Source organism: Amblyomma mixtum, chromosome 1 (assembly GCF_055824585.1).
Source record: "Amblyomma mixtum isolate Tamu chromosome 1, ASM5582458v1, whole genome shotgun sequence".
Taxonomy (NCBI): domain Eukaryota; kingdom Metazoa; phylum Arthropoda; class Arachnida; order Ixodida; family Ixodidae; genus Amblyomma; species Amblyomma mixtum.
Window position 1 is genome coordinate 171250441 of NC_143012.1, and position 13755 is coordinate 171264195.

The window sequence follows — 13755 nt, forward strand, 5'->3', positions numbered from 1 at the left end:
ACCCCATAAACTAAACTAAACTAAACTGACTTGCTTTAGCAGTGAAAGGTTAATGTTCAATCCAGGAGCGGATTTGCCTGCTACTCTTGGAGAGGATGGACCTATTTGTGCAGTGCATTTCTTCTTTCGATGGAAAATGTGTTTTTCACGGCTTTTTATTGCAAATATATCACTGCCGAGGGGCCCCCACTTCTTTAAATCCAGCAGTGATTAAATCAGAGGGATAAAAGATCAGTTTTATCTGGTCAGTGTATAATGTAAAGTAAAATATGGTCGATATGCCAGCTGTGTGATAGCGTTGTTCTAGTGTGGGAAGTTGGCCTAATTGTTTGAGTGAGACAGAAGAACACATTTCAAATGCAGAATTTGGGCATGCAGTTGACAGTTTACAAATGCCTGTATGAGGCAATATTTTTTTTAACTGGCCACAAACAGATTGCATCCATGTGCAGAAAATAACATGGTAGGAGATCTCTAGTGGGCAAAGCATAAATGTAACGTTTATGATCCTGTTTTATTGCCTTCGCCACATGGTTGATCAAATTTTTTCATTGCAATGGTGAGGCAGTGCTAGAACTGAACAGTTGGAAGCACTGTGTTTCGATGTACTTACGCAAATGCAGTACTTATACAAAATCTGACTGTTAATGAAATCGTAAGATATTTTAGAGTGTTACGTATATTATGTTCAAGTCACAACTCATCATATGCAGAAATGAGATGAAGAGGGCAGATTCAGTTAATGTATTGGTTGTACATTTGAGTAAAAATACATTTGCTACCTTGGGACACTAGCCGCCATCTAGAAGGACTGAGTATTGTCCTTTAGTGTCCTTTAAAGATGGCCTCGGTGGGGTGCTCTAATTTGATGTGATATCTTTTTGTCGACTTCGGACATGCTTATCAATGGTTTGAAAAATCTTCCTTTTCCGGTCTGCAGCATTCAAAGCCTGGAAGGATGGCGAGGTAGCCCGAGAGATGGCCCATTTTGTCGCTTCTGCTGGGCCAAAACAGTCGACCCAAGGAGCGACAAGGAATGTCCTTGTTTGCCATCGCTCTGGCTTCCATGAGAAAAAGGGGCTAGGTAAACGACAGGCAAAGTCACAGGCCAGTGTAAAGTGCAAGAACCACTGTTTCGCTACTATGACAGTGACCACAACTGACAGTGAGGTAACCGTGGTGTATCGGGCTGAGCATTACGGTCACCCGAAAGAGCTGAAACATCAGCGCTTGTCAGCGGCTGATAAGGGTTGCGTGAAAGAAAAACTCCTGTTGGGCGTGCCATCTAAAGTTGTTGTTGCAGATGCCCGTTCATCACCTGGTCAACTGGATCGAAAGCACCTGGTTACTTCAAAGGAGGTTCGGAACCTCCATGTGAAGTACGGAATTGGCTTCAAAGAACAGAAAAACAAAAATGATCTCGTTAGTCTTAGAATGTGGATTGAACAGTTCAAAAGGTGCTAAGAGCCAGTTCTCCTGTACACAGAGAAAATTGTCTGATACAACGGAAAATGGCTAATTTTGAGATGGCATTAATGAACACTGGCCAGCAAGAGCTGTTACTGGAGTCTGGTCTGCAGGCAATGTGCATTGACTCGACACATGGCACTAATGGGTACAACCTCCAGCTGACGACACTAACGGTGATTGGAGCCAACGGCTCAGGTATTCCATGTGCATACCTCCTCTCCAGAGGCACATCAGAGAAAACAATGATTAGGTTTTTTGAAGCCATCAAGGAAAGAATTGGTATGGCACTAAATCCCAAATCTTTCATGTTGGATGGCGCACAAGCATGTGCCAATGCTTGGACTACAGTCATGAGAGCTCCTGGCAAACGTTTGCTCTCCATCTTAGATGTGTTCCGAAGCTGGATGGGGAACATCAACAAGGTCGTTGGCTCTGAAAACAAAAAATCAGTGAGAAACGCAGTGCATGCATTGATGCACTGCCCCGATAAGACAGACTTCCAGACACTGTTGTCAAAATTCCTTGCAGCAAAATCTGAATCTGGACTGACGACCTTTGTTGAGTACTTTGAAAGGACGTACTCTAACCACCCAGAACAGTGGGCCTCGTGCTACAGAGAGTACACTGGCCTGACAACAAATAACCATATCCAGTCAAAGCACAATGGGCCGCCGCGGTGGCTCAGCGGTTATGGTGCTCGGCTGCTGACCCAAAGGACGCGGGTTCGATCCCGGCCGCGGCGGCTAGAATTTCTTTGGAGGAGAAATTCTAGAGGCCCGTGTACTGTGCGATGTCAGTGCACGTTAAAGAACCCCAGGTGGTCGAAATTTCCGGAGCCCTCCACTACGGCGTCTCTCATAGCCTTAGTCGCTTTGGGACGTTAAACCCCATAAACCAAAACCAACCATCAAAGCACAATGGCCTCAAGCGTAATTACTTAGAAGGGAAGTACAACCAGAGGTTGGACAAGCTGTTGCTTGTATTATTTGAGCTCACACGTGACCGATTCATCAAACTGCTCATCTTCCAGGTTAAGGGCCAAAATGACCACAGCACAGCTGGTCAATTCAGGTAACACTGTGCTGGTGTGGAAATTGTTTACTCGGGAGGTGTTTCAAAATTGTCCGAAGGGGAGTGGACTGTGGCATCTCAATCCCAGATGTGTGTAAACTACAAAGTTGTCGTGAACACTGAATCTGAGCAGTGCACATATGCTTGTCGGGACTCCAGCGCCTGTGCCCATAGATTCTGGTGTGAATGCATGGATGTTTTTGTACATTTCAGAGTGTGCAAGCACATCCATGCTGTGGCACATTGGGAGTTGTTGCAGAAATGTGACTGTCACGATCGGGCGAATGAAGATTCAGAGGTTCCTCTGTCAACTGCCGATGACCATTCTCCTCCGCTGCACAATCCTCAAGCTCTGCTTAATAACATCGAAAGCAGCATGAGCCTTGAGGCGCTGAATTCTGATCGGGCTGCATATGTCCGTGCTGACGTTGCTTTTGCTGGCCAATTTTTTTCTGACAGAATTATCGATGAGGCAACAGAACAATCAGCTCGCAAAATTATTGCAGAGCTCATTCGGCTTGGACAAGGAGCGCCTGTCAGGGATGTGTCAGTGTCTTCTGCCACTCCAGTCCAGGATGTGTTAGTTTCCTCTGTCACTCCTGCCAATAAAAATCTAGAAAAGCAGCCGAGATATTGGCACAAAAGCAAGCGTACCTCTAGCTGTGCTTCTCTCCCCCCCAGAGGCCCCACACCTTTGCAGCAGCATTATGTTAAACAGCAGCTGATGGAGGGTGAAGTGCCAGTGATCCTCACTAGATGTGGTCATGACTATATTCAGGTAGTCCACTTACAGCGTAGGCCACTTATTGAGCTATTTTTGAGCTGTAAACTGCAAAGATTTACATAATAATTGGATGTTGGAGAGCCGTCAAGCTTCTAGTGCAATGTTTGGTGTACATTGGATAAAAGCACCTTGAGAAAACACAGCGCTTGCAGACAAAGCACCAGAACAAGGACACACAACTGCGCTTACTAACAACTTTGATTTCGGAAGGGGTCCTATCCACGCCTTTTATACAGAACTGGAAGGAATGATGCGCACGCGCACAGATCAGCAAAGTGGGAGCATGGAAAGAGCCAACACATAGACCAACTATTCTTATCATCACGGATAACCAACAACGCAGCCAAAACAAGCGAGAAAAGAAACAAAGAGAAAGAAACGACGGGGGAAACAAAGGCAGGGAGCGTAAAGAAACAATTCCAAAAAGTTCTAAAAAGATCCCGAAGAAGCCAACCAACACGGCTAAACGAATGACGATGTAAGGTGACAAAGATGAAGGCACTAAAAACTGAACCAACAAGCATAAACGGTGCAGGAAAAGCCTGCGGAAGATGTAAAAATCGGCACGGCTAAAAGATGACGGAATTAAAATCGTTAAAAGAGATAAAAGCAAAAACCTGAGAAGCCGATGAGAATAAAAACAAGCAGGAAAGGTGGTCACTAAAAAATGAAATTGAGCAGACAACAGATTTCTAAAAACAAGTAATGAATCGTAAAAAACGTGTGGGCGATAAAACCTAAGGTGAGATAACAGAAGTTTTTACAGAAAAGTTTAAGATGGAAAACATCGCAAAAAGTGGGCGCCAACAAAACATCACGGGGTGAAACCAAAAGAACGCACTGAATGAAATCGAAGCAGAGAGGAATGAACACTCTTCATAGTGTTCAGAAAAAATGTTGGCATGCCAAAACCTCAAATGGGGCACGTGCATTCTGGGGCATGTATGCATTCTCACGTTGTATATTGTCTGTTCACAGGTTTCAGCGTGAACTTCATCACGCTTCTAGTTCACCTAGATTTTGCCTGCCCGCAGTGTTATCACAATGCTTGGATATTGCACCGTTGCTCTTGGGGAAACCTGCAAGCTGCCTACATTTTAGCACTAGAATTCTTTACTCATGTTTATGCCAGTGTTCTATCCTGAAGTACCACTAGTAGTTAAAGTGTGTGCAGCATCACATATTTAGTTTTTAAAATTGTGCATGTTTCTAATCTGCCTTGGGATGGCATGTGCATTGCTTGGGGAGCAGCGTTTTTTTTTCCACCATCCAGCGTGCTCCTTCCTTTGATGTCAGTTTTGCAGCTATACCATGATCTAAAATGTGACCTTCTCAATGTTTGATTTTTTTCTCTTGTTCCTAAGTGTAGATTATTTATGTAGACTCTGAGGAGGTTGCTGGTGAGCACTGGTCCATGATTCTAACTGAAATACAGTTAAAGGGCCCGCCGTAAGGCTCTGGCTGCTGACTGCAAGGTGGTGCAATCAAACCCTGGCCACAGTTCGATGAAGGTGCACCTACTCCTGTGTGCTACGAGATGTCAGTGCACGTTAAGGAACATGTACATTCAGTCTAAATCAATCCCAGCCCTCCATTAGGGCGTTCTTTGTTGCCAATATCCAACTTTCGGGCATGAAACCCTGCGTGCCATACCACAGCACTATGGCTGAGGGTCCAGTTATGTCAGAACGTTGGAGATGGTTGTTTTGAAAATATTTAAAATTGGTTACTAGCTCTATGAATGCAGCTTTGCACAGTGCCAGTGATGACCCGTATGCCATGTCTCTTGTTACCACGGCACTGGGCTGAGGCTACTAATATAAAAACATTTCAGCGCAGACACATCCAGCTGACAGTTTAGAACTATGCTTCTTGCTTGCGATGCCTTAAAGGTGAACTAAACAGGATTTCTCGCAGTCTCAGTGTACATGATGCGAACACTCTTATACCTGTGCAACACGGATACGTTGGAATGACATTCGAGTCGAACGGCACTCGAAACTTCGAATGGCATTCGGAATGGACGGACCCGCGCGGTGGTACAGGACCGTTTCCAAACGCATTCGAAAGCCTCAGTTTTCTGTCGCCATGCTTCAGGGGCGCTGCTGCCGTCAAGTTTTGTTTTGAAAAGTATAGCAGCAACATTTAATTTGTATTGTTGTAATCCATTAGAAAACTGCACCCTTCTGCAATAAAACGCCTTTTCTAAGAAAATGTTGTATTTATCTATTACTAAACGCTTCTGTGTTAGAAAAGAGGCAAGAGCCCACAGGCGTGACGTCATATGTATATATTTTTTCGCGGTCTGTTGGCTACACTGGTCTCTCACTACTGCGTTGCTCGTGCTGGCCACTCGCTGTTTTCTGCAACCTTCTGAAAATGAGACAACGAAGATTTTCAGCTAGCTTTAGGGGTTGTTAACATCATGCAGCGGGACTCTGAAATAGAAGCGGCAAAAGCGGAAGCCGACGAAATTGAGGAGCGGCTACATTTCCTCAACGGCGCAGCGTGCGCGCGCGCGCGCGCGCTCTCTTCAGTCTACCGGGGAAAGGCAGGATTCATCGGCATGCTGTGAACACCCTTGTGTGTGTATATGTATGTGGGAAGATGTAAATATCTGTGTATGCTTTGGTCTGCCAAGGAGAGACAACACTCGCCTTGCCTTCTCGTTACATGCCCTGCCAATGCCCATTATTTCTTGATTTTGACCAGGATATCATTAACCCAGTCCATTTGTATTTTCATGGCTACGAGAAAGGTTGAATGTACGTCTGATTCCAAGCTAGCATAAATCTTGTTCAGCTTGGATGGCCTGTTTGCAATGCTTTTTTTTCCTGCATGAAGGAGTGCAGTGCTCATACAACAGAAGTGGGGCCAGGTAACGTTCTTGCTTCATTGACACTGTGTTGAAAGATCTGCTTTGGGTCGCATTGTGGCTCCGCAGAACAGCGACACTTTCTTGCACTGGTGCTCTCGAGTGCAAAAACTGTTTGCATTGTTTCCCATTTCTTATGCTTGCGGCTCATCTCGTATGCTTTTGAAATAGCGCGCAGCTTTGATAACTGAGCTTTCTTGCATTATTCGCTGTGAAGCTTGTCGCACTTTTCTGTAGTTTTGTCTTAACTACTACTTCGCTCTTGACCGCTACGAACAGAAGAAAAGTTGAAGCATAAAGTGTTTATTTCTGTGGAAAAGGTTTTTCCTCACAATTCGTTATTTGGATGGCTTGCTTTATGGTCACGTTTGCTGTGGAACAAACATGTTCAGATTAACGAGGCACCACTGTGCTTATAACCTGTTGTGTCCCTTCAACCACTGCTGTGCCTGTCCTAAATACCATGTAATTTTTGTTGCACTGCGAGCCATGCACAGATTATTGTTAATTGAATAAATCATTCTTTGCAACTTCGTGGGGTAAACGTTATTTATTTTCTTTTTTTTTTCATTCTTTGTTGACCCTTTCAAAATATTTCGTCATCGCGCTATACAGTTTCTCCTGCATTTGAAGCTGGCGCTCCCGCAGGTCAAGCTCTTTTTGTCTCGCTGCCCGGAGGTCCTTCGTAAAGTCTTCTGCTCTTCCAGTAATGCAGCAAAATCAACAGAGGCTGGCCTCTTGTGGCCTCGTGCTGGCTGTCGTTGCCTACACTGCTGCATTTGCTGCGCACCTCCAGCTGAGTGGGCAGCACCACGGTTTGCAGAAGGCAGCTGTGAGCAGCTCTCTTCCCCCTCCAGGTCGCTGCGGTCGTGGACCACAGATGAACACTGCGCTTCGTCATCTGTGGCGCTGTGCTCTCCAGACTCCATGCCCCGAGCAAATAAAATGGATGCACAGTGAAAAACCTGACCTCAAGTTTTAAAAACACCTTTCACCATATATAAAGCTTCCCTTCAGGAGCAGCTCTAGCACAACATGAAACCTTGCATGTAAGTGTACGCGTCATCTGTGTCACGCTGAAAAAAAAAGTTAAGAAACAGAAAGGATACAACTGCGTGCTTATGACTCATATACCTGTTCTACGGAAGCAGTGCTTTCACGCATAAGTGAGGCGTCATTCATAGGAAGGCGCCCCAGAAATGTTGCCAGGCGGTGGAAGTGCGGCCACGAGATGGCGCCGGACCCTGTAGTCTGTTCCTTTTGCCAAAAACTGAAATAAAGAACAAGAGTACTCTTTTAAAATTGAACAGCAGGCCTTTTCGTTTGACAGAAAAATACCTGAGCAGCTTAGTGCCGCAAAAGGTAGGATGAGGTGGTTTAAGAGGAAAGGATGCATGCCACAAAGCAATAAGCATACAAAGTGCTGCACATTTTGTGTCCTGCACCTAAGCAAGCCTATCTTCTTGAAAAACGTTTGAACTGCATTGCAGATTATCGGCCCCCATGGCCCGATTTTGCTAATAACAGCGTATTAACTTGCATCACAGTTCATTCCCCACAATCACCATAAATGGGTGCAATTGGCAGTACAAAAAAGTTTGTTTGGATTAGTACAGTTTGCTTTGAAATGCCTTTTTTTTTACTTCCACCTGTATGTAGTCCTTGTACTTCTAATCCGCAATGTGTGAAAGGATGCATGCCACTAAGTAATTTCATAACCGCGGTAGTACAATGCCTGGACAATAAACGCGTCGAGGCCCTCTGCACTCTCTCTACCAAGAACATAAAAAAAGAAAAGCACCTGTATAAACGCCGCGGTGTCGCACTGGGTAAGGAGTTCTGCTGCTGAACGCGAAAGCGAACCTCAGAAGCGGCGGCTGCATTTCAGTGGTGCGAAATGATAGATCACCAGCTTGATGTGTGCTTGACACTGTACACCACTGCAGCGTCCTAACCAGCGACGTTACGGATGCACGCGAGTGATCGCCTTCGCAATGAAAATTTCCGAAAATGTATCACCGCTCCCCTTGCTTTGCATGCCTGCCTCTGATCTGCGCGATTCGTAAACGGGGCCGCAAGTACTGGTAGCAATGCAGGAAGTCTGCTGCTAAATAAGTGACAGCTGCACTGTGCCGATCACAATTTGGCGTCCTGTGCGGCGGCAACGGCGCGCGATGTATAAAAAAGTTCTTACCGGAATTTGTACCACAAATTCTCTATCTTTGTGTGAACTTGCTGTTTTGCCCTCTGGAAGCCGGCAGCTCGAAGCTCAGCAGCAAATTCTTCATAAAAGTTGCTGTTACGCTTTCGCCGACGCAGGTCGGCCAGCCTCTCCTCCCAACAGCCAGTCAAGACACTTCTCTCTCTCTCTGTGTCCAAGCTTGCCGCGGTTGAGAAGGCTGCGCTCGTTGATTTGATTGTGCCTCGTTTTCCGGTTCCATTTGATTCATTAAACCATGTCAAAACTAAATAAGTCGAAACGGAAAAGTGCAATAAACTTCACTTATTTTAAAAAAAGGCTCACTAAACCGCACACACACACACACACACACGCAGACGCACACACGAACACAACTACAAAATGTACAACAAAAACAAAGCAATCGCAACAACACCACAAACAAAAAAAACTTGCACTTCTAATATGGCTTCCTCTCGGTTATACATTGGGTTCTAGACTACGCGGTCAATTTGCTTGAAAACAACACTTCTAGCAAGGATTTGTGCATTATATGTAAAAAAATTTTAAAATTTCGTCGTTTAACGAACGCATTTGCTCTTCATTAGTTGGGCTCCAACTTATGGCGCAAAGACGCTGCGCTCGAGGGTACACGCGCTTGTGCCTCGAAGGCATTCCAAAATCTCGAATATCTTCGTGGAGCGCCGTCGACTCGAATGTCATCCCAACCGAATGCCGTTAAAAAACGTCGTGCAGCACCGCACGTTTGGCAGTCGAGTCGAATGACATTCGGTTGGAAGACATTCGAAACGCCCGTGTAGCAGGGGTATTACAAACACCCCAGCTCCCACATTTTACCTTACGTCACCACGGAGAGCAGGAGTCAGCCAACATGGTTGCTATGGTAAAAAAACGTGAGCAGTGGCTTTCAGCCAATTGTGTTTCAGCTCCGCTTTGCCGTTGGCAGAGTAATATGCATGCAGAGTGATCTTGGAAAATGTGTGAGCTGCTGTTCGGACTATGTACAGCTGCAACAGCTGGTCGGGCACATCACCGCTGCATACTTACTTCAGTGATCTATTCTCTCAACAACAAATATGTACCGGTTTTATCAGATTACTACTCATACAATGTTCAAAAACAGTAGTGAAAATTACTTTGGGCATCTTAACGGATGTAGTATTCCAGTGGCCATCGCAGATTGATGAGGTCGAGTCTTGCAAAACCAAATAGTCCATCTGTATTTTACTTTACTTCCAAAGGCCTGATTTGTGGCTATGTTGTCTGCAATTGAAAGTATTCATTCAAAGGAAATACAACCACCCCCCCCCCCCGCCACAAAAAAAAATAAAGGTGAGGACAAAGTTTTCCGAGAATGTTTTTTGGAGCGCCTTTAGAGCTCGTGTTGGTTTTTAACATCGAATCAGGCCTTGCTTGCAACTTTGCTGTAGCTCCTTTGAGCATGTGCACATGCTGTTCAATAGAGTTTTTAGATATTTTGTACGTCTTGATGAAAGAGCTCCAACATGCGGTTCCTCACATGCACAGCACTGATTGCGAGCACCTTGAACACAATGTTTCCAAAGAAGGCGCCATGCAGAGCACGCACTTGAGGGTTCAGTGTTGGTCGCGCATCGAGGTCGTTATTGCTTTTGTGGGTGCAGAGAGGAAGTTATGTGACCTAGGGCTCGGCATCTCATCACCTTTCGAACAAGACGAGAAATTCTTTGTCTCAAACTTTATTTCAATGAAGGCATGGTCGACATATTGCTCAGTGAATGAGATGCTGGCTGTTGGCTTTCACAAGGAATGAAAAGGAAGTGAACGCTAGCATACACAATTTCAATGGAGCTGCAATGCAAAAGTGCCTGTGTGTTGTGGAAGTCAATCAGATATCTGCAGGGAATCCAATCTAACCACACAGTTCCACAGTGCAGGTTCTTTTAGCTTTATCACTAATCAGCACGCCAACCCCGTGTGTGGCGCATGATAGCCTCAGTTGCTCATGCGCCATAAAACCCAACCCTCTAATCTACCCACCCTGTGCATAATTACATACAATTATACACCTCAGCCGTTTTCTCAATCATGAGAAGGAGGCTGAGGTCTTTATCTGAGTTGTTGGGAGCCTCGAAATCCTTGCCGAGCCAAGGATGTCTGCGAAGGTAACCCAACCTTTAAAAGTTTCTGCTATCAGACATTTTTAAAATTCTTGTCTTTCATCAGCTAGGTAGTAAAAATAACTTTTAGGCCCTTTACACCACCGTTTTTATCCACTTTGTTTTCAAACTCTGCACAAGCCAATTTTTCCATACCTTGTTCTGGCGCATGATAGCCTTAGCTGCTTATGCGCCAATAAACCCAACACAACACACACACTTATCAGCACGTGAACATACTCAAAATTTTTTCTATGGAAACAAGATTCTTACATTTACTAACATATTTCGCCAAGAACTAGCACTCAGAATATACAATGAAATCAAACCTGATCAACCAGGTTTTTTCGCAACATATGAATGCGCTGACAGTGGCTACGAGTTGAGAAATGTAATGTTTGCTTCAAACCTGATCAGAACATCTTATGGGAAGCAGTCGGTTAACCTTCAAATCCCTGCACTTTTAAATGTGTTTCAGGAAACTGTTCAAATAGTCTGTAACTCCAACTCAGTAAATAGTTTTAAAAGACAGGTTAAAACTTTTTTACTAGATAAAACATAACTACCCTGTTTTCACGTATGCTGTATTGATTTGTTTTTATCTGCTTTTTTATATGGTATTGTATTGTATCTTGAGCTGTGCCCTTGCATTGTTTTCTACCTGCTCAGTGATTGATGTTTCTAATAATGGCGTCTTGTACCGCATCTTTCTGATTGATTTGTAACTGTACAGTCTTGCTGCCTCTATTTTTTTTCTTGTTCTTGGCGCGACCGGCCATTTGTCTGCTAAGATGCAATATTCCGGAGACGAGGCCTCGTCAGGCGTGCATCAAACGCCTTTTGCCTCGACGACCTTGGCAGTGCTTTAAACCCATGTGTGTTATTCGGTCTTCCATTGTACCCAGTTCTGTCAAAATAAAATGACCAAACAAAACAAACTTTTGTGCAGTTTTGGGATCAAGGAGGCCAGCAGTTAAATTTCGTCAGGCAAAGTACAGCCTTTGTCAGAATTATACAGCCCTAGGGGTCTGCTTCTAAGCCCTGCAGCGCGGCTCCTCTTTCATAGTCATGGACCCTAACCTCGCGAAGGCAGGCGGAAATTGAGTCAGCCCTCTAAAGCTTAGGACTGTGAAATGTGCTAGACTCCCGCTACACGACTTGGTAGCGAACCCTTTGGGCTATATACTTTTGACAAAGACTGTACATGTGGCCAAAGCCCAGCCCTGGGTGTTTCACCGAACATTTTCAATACGATTTTTGTAGCCAGTTGTTAGTAATAACCTTTGTAGAATATTGAAAACGTGATTACCCTTAGCGCTGTGGATTGACAAAATTTGGCTTTTTCGACCAGTTGGTACACTGGAGGGGTTGGTTTGCCTGCATGCTTTCGAAAGTACATGTATTTTTCCGCGATGCAGCCAAAATTTGTCGAGTCAGAGCGGCGAGGGTAATCGCATTTTTGAAACTCTTAACTATTACTATTACTCTATTACTAGCGACAGGCTTCAATTCTCGAACTTCAACTAACCGCCTAGCTCTACTAGTTAAAAAGTTAATTATTAAAAATTAGTTAACGAGCTTGCCAATTAAGACGATTCAGAGGTTTTTTGGTGTCCGCCAACAATAATAATACTATGCTGTAAAAGCTTTATTTTCACTCCAAAAAGCCTATTTTTGAAAGTGTTTGCTGAAACACCAGGTGTATTTTATACACAGATGGAAAATCATCGGGTTAAGCAAAATACCACCTTGACAAAATTACTTCGCCTTGCCGTTGCATGCAGAGAAGCCACAAAGCCTGAATTCATGTATATTGCCGAAACTAATGTTTAACCTGCTCACGAAGCTGCGTGTGCAAAGAAACTGTTGTGCCTCTGTGCAAAAACTTGAGGCTTTGCTTGCCTGCAGAACTTGAAAAGCACACCTTATGTTCAGCTTACTGACAAAACTCTGCACAAGGACGCAGTTCTTGTCCGGACCAAAATATAGATAGCTTGCACAACCTTCATGAGCAAGCTGTCCTGTTGAAAGCAAAGATTCAGGTTTCTTGGCTTGCCTCGTGGTGAGGAATTTGTTTAGTTTGGTTTGGTTTATGGGGTTTAACGTCCCAAAGCGACTCAGGCTATGAGGGACGCCGAAGGCGCCGCACCAGAAGCCTGTTGAGGTGAAGGCGGTCAGCTTCCTTCTCACGCCCCAGTTCGTCCCCTCGGGCAAGACCCGGCAGCGTCTCCGTCGTGGCTCCACCGACGCTAAAGGTGACTACGTTCACCGTATTCTGCAGCGGGATTCGGACTCTCTCGAGAAACTTGACCTGGCTGTCGCCAGCGACAACTCCGCGCACGCTGCCCGGCATGTTGATCTTCCCGCTGCGCTGACGACAAAGGCGAAAGTGTAAAAAAGGCAAAAGTAAAATCCTGGTGACAGGTTAGACCCAACTAGAGACATCTGTGTCTTCTTTTAGGTACTTTTAAAACACATGCAGTTCAATGCAACTAGGGAAACCTAGGGACAACCTCACATTCCTATTGCCGGCGGATTATAGTCCCGTGCATACATGGAGCGAAGAACCGGCGGACGCCGCCTCAGTGTGGGCAGACGAACTGAAAATGTTTTCGCCAAAAAAATGAATAAATGAGCTTTAGAAACCATCCCTCTTTGCTTATAACAACTAAGTACAAAAGAAACATTCTAAACATCTCTTTAAGATTGACGTTAGCCACTTTTAAGAATATTTCGGTATTTTTGCTCTTGTTTAAGCTGAGCGCGCGCGCTGGATGGCTGCATTGTGTGCTTACAAAGAGGAACAGCGGCGAGCTAACTTTTTAGCCTGATCTTTCGTCCTCTCGTCTTCGTTGACTTCGTTCGCTTCTCTATACAATCACTTGGGTTCGGAGACACTGCGAGAGAAGCAGAATATAAAGAAGTGCACGTAGCTTGGCCAGACTACTCGACTCTCCATGGGGGTACTCCGTCGGCTACTTCTTCTAAAGAAGAGGTTGCTCCTCGCGAAGGCGAGAGAACTCGAAGAGAAAAAAAAGAAGAAAAAGGAGATTTTCGGTGCATCCCGCATGGGAGGCACGAAAACCGGAGGGCGAGTATCACACCTCGGTAAGTACATTTTGGCTGATTGCTAGCGACTGACCGATTATCCTCACTTCTCTTTCTCGTCTAATGCTCTGGTGCAGGCGGAATCGTAGCACATCTCTCCGCTTTAAAT